The 7,715-nt window shown below is 45.1% G+C and overlaps 1 non-coding gene across 1 annotated transcript; it reads right to left on the bottom strand.

Annotated features, from left to right (window-relative positions):
- Positions 1–7,596: 7,596 nt before the first annotated feature.
- On the bottom strand, positions 7,597–7,715 carry LOC117970385 (5S ribosomal RNA). Its single transcript, XR_004662837.1, has one exon. It is a non-coding gene; the product is annotated as a 5S ribosomal RNA (ribosomal RNA).

The following is a 7,715-nucleotide window of genomic DNA, read 5'->3' as shown; positions in this document are numbered from 1 at the left end:
GGTGCAATACTAGTTAGAATGTTAAAAGCCGTCATAGTGGATGAGGGCGTGCAGAATCTTATTGCATGCCTCTGATTGGTTGTATCATTCCCTGCCCGCTGTTTCTGGTTTGGCGCTGTTCTGCAGCGGTTTGTCTTGTTTCCTCTTGGCGCGCATTTTTAAATTGGAAGACAGCTGTAACAAAATGTAACCGTTTAGAAGTGTTTAAAACCACACTGCCCTACAGTCGTGTTCGAGTTGTTATAATTCCTAGGTTTTAGTTTACAGTTTAGAGTTCTGGGCACTTCAGTTAAGTAGAAAGTCGATATTGTTGACTGTCCAGTTTGTTTACATTGTGTAAAGGTAGTTATATCTGCAATGATACCAGTTTAAATTATATGTTCCAATAATTTATTTACATTATAAAACAGTTTGATTAAAACATTCCCCCCCAAAGTACAAATAACCGAAATATCGCTGTAGATTTTTAGACCACCGTGCCTGTTTTAACCCGAGTATCCTCGGGATGAGGTTCAGTAACACAGGCTCAGATTTTTGCCCACATGAAAACATTCATAGACATCCTATCTATGGTTTCATTGAGATTAAGTGGGGCAGCAATATCCGCAAACCTGGGGATGTACTTGTGGTACCACCCTGCCCCACTTAACAACTTGAAAAAGAAAGATGTCCCCTGGAAATGGACAGGAGAGTGCCAGAAGAGTTTCAAACTCCTCCAAGAAGCTTTGATCAGTCCTCCAGTCCTCGCTCACCCGGACATCAACAAGACGTTCAGAGTCTTTACTGATGCCAGCGATGTAGGACTTGGAGCGGTTCTGACTCCGCTAGAAGGAGATGATGAGAAGGTAATAGCCTACGCCTCCAAATTACTGAACTCTGCCGAAAAAAACTACTCCACATCTGAAAAGGAGTGTCTCGCTGTCGTGTGGGCAGTAGAAAAATGGCGGCATTATCTGGAGGGGATGGAGTTTGAGGTTGTCACTGACCACGCTGCACTCTCCTGGGCATTCAATAACCCAAAAACCTCTTCCAGACTGACCCGCTGGACTCTTCGCCTACAACAATTCACTTTTACCGTTATTTACAGGAAAGGTAGTCTGAATCTTGTACCTGATGCACTCTCCAGAGCTCCACTTGTACCACCTTCAACTCCTTCTGCATCAGTGTGTGCTAGCAATGCCCCTGCGAGTAGCATGGATCTTCCCACCACCATGGATCAGATTGCGGCCGCTCAGTCCAAAGACCCAGCTATCTCTGACATCATCAATGACATTGCTTCCAATACTGCCAATGATAACCGCATCTCCTTCATCCAACAGCAGGGACTTGTGTATCGCCGGGTGCCCATTCCTAAACAAGGATTCCGATACCAGCTGGTTATTCCGGAACAGCTGACGGATTCCTTCCTCCACCACTACCATGACAACCCTTTGAGAGGTCACCTGGGCAGGATGAAGACCCTGTTGCGCATGCTGGAGGTTGCATGGTGGCCCTCCATCCGTAAAGATACATGGCACCACTTAAAGGAGTGTCAAACCTGCCAGAAGTACAAACCGTCCAACACCAAACCTGCAGGTCAACTCCAGTCCACTACTGTGAAGGAGCCCGGAGAGATGCTGGGTCTGGACCTAATGGGACCTTTCCCCAGAAGTAAAAAAGGTAACACTTACATCCTGGTCATTGTTGATTACTTCACAAAGTGGGTTGAGCTGTCCCCGTACGGGCCACCAATTCTGTAACGATCACTCTGCACAACTGAGAAGCAGTTGCACTGTCCTCCCTAAGGAGAGACTACTGGCCCTATTCCTATAGCTAAATAAGTCAGCAAGAGTGACAGACAGCAAAAGCAGGGACGTCAGAGGTGTCAATTTCAAGAACAATCGGTTTATTATTGTGAACAATAATGTCAACAACTGAAAAAATGAACAAATGAATGAAATGAATAATAAGAAAGGAATTCAAATAATTGTAGGTAACAGGTAAGAATAAAACTGGTACAGATAAGTATGAAGGGACAAACAGAAGGCTAAACAGTATCACCAAGTAGAAATGAATGGTGTCCGGAGGGTCTCCAATAAACCCACACTCACAAACACAACCCACACAGATAGACAAAAGACAAATAAATAGATACAGATGAAAACAGTGTCTTGTGGAAACAATTACATTTAACAGTCTCTGTGGCAATGGTGGGAAAATGACAGGTAGGCCCAACAAGTCCAGTAAAGCAGGGTAATTGAAATCCATACAAAGTAACAAAATAACAAAAAAATACAGGAAACAAAGTATCAAATTAAAGTAGAAACAATCCAAACAAAAAAGAAATGATCTCACCCACAAATAAGGTAGTCCAGCAAAGTGTCCCGAAATGATGGTGATTGTAGAAAGTTGAAAACATTGAGTACGTTGAAATTGTTGAGACTGTCCAGTAGTGTTGAGTTGAATGGTGAACAGTTGTTTGGAAAAAATCAGGAGGATCAGGAAAAAATGGAGGCCGTCACACATAAAACAACAAACACTAAACAGACCTAGAAAAAACAGCTAAACTTAAACAAGTAACAGTGAAAACAAAAAGAGCAGTTTAGACAAAGCGCAGCGACAAAAGAAAATGAACGGATGCACTGGAATTATCTAAGGATGGTAATGGATTCACTGAAATTTAAGTAGAGAAAAAGCTGTAGATTAATGGATTCCTCTGAGAAAGGGAGTCTCCCTCAGGCCTGATTAGCCAGCTTTAATACAACTGCTGGCTACTAAGGAGCTCTGAGATTGGAGGGGTGGAAATCTGAATGAGCCAATGGGGAGAGAGGATGAACAGAGGGTGGTTGCAAGGAACTATGGGAAATGAAGTTTTAACCTGGCCAGGCTACTGACCCTAATTAAAGGGACAGGTGGGTGAGACTTACACCCACATTATGTAGCATGGGAATTGCTACAACTTCATTACTGCACTGAGTGTGGAATTGCTTTGTCCCAATCAGATCTCATTATATTGATGAGTTTCTCGAAAGCACTTCATTATTGCACTGTATGCTCTGTTCTCTGCTAATTTTCCACAGTTAAATCCTGAATCCCTGCTTCCCTTCATGTGTCAAATAATTGCTGTGTCTTGTTCTTTTCTGTGCCTCCTACAAATATTCAGCAATTGAATTCTCTTCCAAAGTAATAATAGAAATGCAGTTTATTGATTAGAAGCCTATTATTATTATTATTATTATTATTATTATTATTATTATTATTATTATTATTATTATTATTGAATGATGTATATGTTGAATAATAATATTTTAAACTAATGTTATTTGTGTGTCATATTTATCGGTATTACTTTGAATGTATTGTTTGTGGTGTGTGTGCGCTCTAGGCAGCAAGGTGTTTGCAATGCTGTAAACAAACAGTGTACTATTTTTCACCGTGTTTATTGTCTGCTTATACTCGCCCACAGCGGCTTCGGCCCTGCGTCCCCCCCGGTACACGCTCCGCGCTGACCAGGTGTGTGTGTTGACCATGTGGTTAGGGTCGGCACATTGCGTAGCGGCCTCCCTGGTGCTGCGGTACCGCGGCGCACGCATAGCCCGTGATGTTATTATCTCGGGGCACAGGTGCTTAATATAAGCGACACACGATGCCCAGCGCCTCAGTGGTAGTGCACAACAACGCTGCACAATACACGGTGCACTTAGTGCCCTCAGTACTCGGAGTGTGCAGTGCTCGGATCACACAGAACACGTGTGCACGCGTGCTGATACCTGTACCACTCTAGTGTGATTACGCACGGTACGCAGTTCACGTAGATACGTTGCCTGGGACGCACAGTGCAAGCAGTGCATGTGGTGCACGTTGCGCTAATTGCGTAGGCACTGGTCAACCTAGCATATAGCTCACAGTGCTGCGCAGTGCCCAGTGTAAACAGGGTACTCGGCACAAGGTGCACAAGGTTAATACCCTTGCTGCAACAATAGTGGTTGTATACACTATGCTAACACTTGCCAGTGTTCGTCGCAGTGCAAGCAGTGCCTCAGTGCTAATGCACAAGGCCAGGCCTATGTCGGGGTCTCATCCCTGTATGGACATTATGGATCTCAAGGCCAAGATGACCCAGGTCCTGTCCAGGTCCCGCAGCCCCAATCGCCATACCCCCCCTCTTCCTTTGGAGTGCAGGAGGGGTGGGCAGGGTCGTCTCAGCTGGTACAGGAGGACACGCTGTCTATAGCGGCCTCAGGTGATGGGGCTTCTTTCTCCTCGGAGATGCAAGTGGGTGAGACCCTTGCCGAGGAAGAGCCTGGTTCTGAGAGTGTCTCAGAAGCCAGTACCACCCCGCTGTCCAGCTCCATTTCGGCACTCGTGGGACGTGCTGCAGCTTTCCTGCAGCTCCCCTGGACGCCAGCATCAGAACCACGCTGGTCCGTTTTCCGGACGCAGGCGCTGGCTTCCCGCCCCCAGAGGTTCCCGGCCTTCCCAGATTTTTTGGAGGAGGCACGCTCCTCCTGGGACCACCTGGCCTCGGGACTCAGTGTGCTGAAGCAGGCCGCATCGCTCGCCTTCTGGTAGACTCCACCATTGCAGCCCTGGTTAAGGCCCCGCCGGTGGGTGGTCTTATTAAAGACCCGGCGTGCCCAAACCCCCAACGCAGGGTGACGGAGACACATTTGAAGCGAGCCTACGCAGCAGAAGCGCAGGCAACTCGCTTGGCTAATACAGCTAGTGTGCTGACCACGTATTTAGATGGTGTATTGCGTGAAGCCCCACTCCCCGGGCCTGTGGCCCCGGAGTTGCGCCTCCTGTCCAGCACACTGCTGCAAGTCTCCGGTCTCCAAGGGCAAGCCCTTGGCCGGAGCCTGGCTAGCTTAGTTGTGGCTCGTAGACAGCTATGGCTTTCTCAAGCCAGGGTCCCTGATGCGGATAAGGCCGCACTGCTTGACACGCCCATATCCCCAGGTCATACGTTTGGGCGAGCAGTGGAGGAGATTTTGCAAAGATCCCACCAGGAACGCGAGGTGTCCAGTCAGGTGGCCGCATTGCTCCCTCCCCGTGCCTCTGCATGGGGTAGGTCGAGCCGCTGGCGAGCTCCCCAGACTCGGACTGTCACACGAACAGTCCCAGTCCCCACAGCTCCACTGGGTGACCTAAGGCATCGCCCTCAGGGCACACCAGCAGGTAACCGAGCCCGACAGGCAGGTAGAGGGAACGCAGGTCGTGGTCAGTCCACAAACCAGCGTCATAGAAGATTTAGGCCAGGGCCCTAAATACTCACTCAAAATTGCCAAGCCGCGTGGGGCAAATTCTATTTCCTCTCGGCCATGAAGGTCCTTGTCCTTCCCAAACCCAAGGTGGCGTAGTCGACAAAATCTCTTGGTATCATACAGGTTACCGTGGACACCCTACCCGTGACACATACATGTAAACTACACCACGGTGAGCAGCTCCTTCCTCCAGACACAGACCACACTGTTGTGTTTAGATGACTGGGTGTGAGGAGCCTTGTGTTAACAATGGAAGAACTGGACTGACTGGGGAGCTCACTGCTGCTGCCTATTTCAATTGTTTTAATACTGTGTTACAGTATGTGGCAGCAGTAGTGCTCTGGCTCCCTCTTGTGGTCAGTGTGAGTGATGGCAGTGTGTGCAGCTTGGCAGGGCACTGCTGCCTGTTTCCAGAGAGGGATTCAATCAAACACTAAGTTCACAGTTTAATAGAAGAGTGGATTAGTTCTATTCGTATATGTGTTCTAAGCGCTGCACTTCTGTTTCAATAAGTGTCACAGACAGTTCTATGAGATCTGAGCTGTGAACACAGGTGGGACTTGATAGGGTTGGGTGACTCACAGTACAGTTAGATTATCCTTCCTGTAGTTTTATGTTTAGCCTCTCAGTGCTTTCCTGCTCTCTAGGAGGGGCATTAGAAATCTGCCGGTTCAGAATGAACTGGCCCATAAGTGTTGATACATGTGTGCCAGGGAGCTGCTGCACACATAAGGAATGAAGGAGACCAGGTGGGTAACAAGGATGACACAGGAGGCAAGACAATAAAGAATAAACTGACTTTAATAACGCTGATGTGCTGATCCTGAATAAAAAATAAAAATTCATTCAGGGACTTCTGAGTTCCTCATTTAAAAATGTGTCTGAAATTGAGATAACATCATTTTTATTATTATAAGTTATAATCCAAGTCAGAAAAAGAAGACTAAAGCACCCAATCTTCCATCTATTTGAGGTGCACACCATGTTAATATATGGGTCATTCCATACCAACTCAACCAGTGCAGATTTTACTAGAAAAAATCACCTGGGGTTTTTCTGACATGCTGAGTGCAGAAACTATGGTTGTTATTTTTTTTTTTTAATTTCTCCTTCGACCTATGACCGTGCAAGGGTCAACAAAAAATGAGAAATTATGTTGTAATCAAACTGCCATGTTTCTTCAATTTTGCATTGTCCGGAGTTATATCTAGAGAAACAAGTGGCAGGGTTTGCTTCCAGTGGCACTAGCTTGGAGCTGAGGAGTTATCAACTTGCTTATGGGACTTGGAGTTTTTTGTTATCATAACATATTTGAGTGAATACTGCTCATTTCTCCCGAGTAATCCAGGCTGATTCAAATTCAGGATGCTCTCTAATTAAGTATGACCCCATTTTTGGGGGGTTTTGCCTGTGGGCTTCTTGCCCTGGATTGTAAGTCAAGGCGTTTCTTCACCTCTTTAAATGTTGGTGATGCCCATCGCCTGGGCCTAACTACTGTTCTCAGCTGTTGACAGGACTTGGAGACGACGTTGTAGTTTCTGGAAAAATTAGCAATAAACAAATTTCATTTTGACATTTTCTTTTACAAAGCATTTCAACTATTGAATGACACCTCTCCATGCGTCTGACATTTTCATATTGCTTAATCCTGTCCAATACAATGTGGAATATTTGAAGTAGTGTCCGATACATTCAGCAAAACTTTTAAGGTTCCAAGTCAGGTCTACATCAACAATTATACAATTCTTAAGACAATTTGTTAATTCGTAATATTTTACCTCATGGTTTGACTTTTATCTTTCAAAATTTGAGTTAAGAAAAAGTTAACAAAAACAAAGACCATTTCAATGTGTTAAAATATTTGTCCTTAATTGCAACCGTATAGTAAAACCACTTACATTTCTTTTTGACTTTCTTCTCTCCTCAAGCTGCCGTCTGTTCCAAATGTTGGATTTGTTGCTTTTTCTTTTTAAGGAACACCAGCAAGTTTTCATGGCAGCTAGAAAATAGAAAAGCATATTTAAATATGCATGTACCATTTTACTGTACATATATAGGCTGATATACTGATAACACATTGAATCTCAATGTCTTTGAAATCACGTAATTCCACAACAATGTCTATTTATCAAACTGAAAAATAATGTAATTTTTTATGTTTTAACAAACTCGAACACACACACACACAGGGAAAAGGGCAGGATGGATTGAGTTCATATCATTTACTTATGTTAAAAGTTTCATGTTAAATGTTAAAATAAAATGTAAAATGTTTTTCTAGTTGGAGCAAGTGTGGGAATATTATTCGAAATATGTGGGGAAACAGCGCCCCCTTTCAAGCTGTAGGTAGAAAAGCTTACAGCACCTGGTATTCCCAGGCGGTCTCCCATCCAAGTACTAACCAGGCCCGACCTTGCTTAGCTTCCGAGATCAGACGAGATCGGGCGTTCTCAAGGTGGTATGGCCGTAAGC

Source organism: Acipenser ruthenus, chromosome 32 (genome assembly GCF_902713425.1).
Source record: "Acipenser ruthenus chromosome 32, fAciRut3.2 maternal haplotype, whole genome shotgun sequence".
Taxonomy (NCBI): Eukaryota; Metazoa; Chordata; class Actinopteri; order Acipenseriformes; family Acipenseridae; genus Acipenser; species Acipenser ruthenus.
The sequence above is the reverse complement of the archived record's forward strand: the minus strand, read 5'-3'. Positions and strand labels throughout refer to the sequence as shown.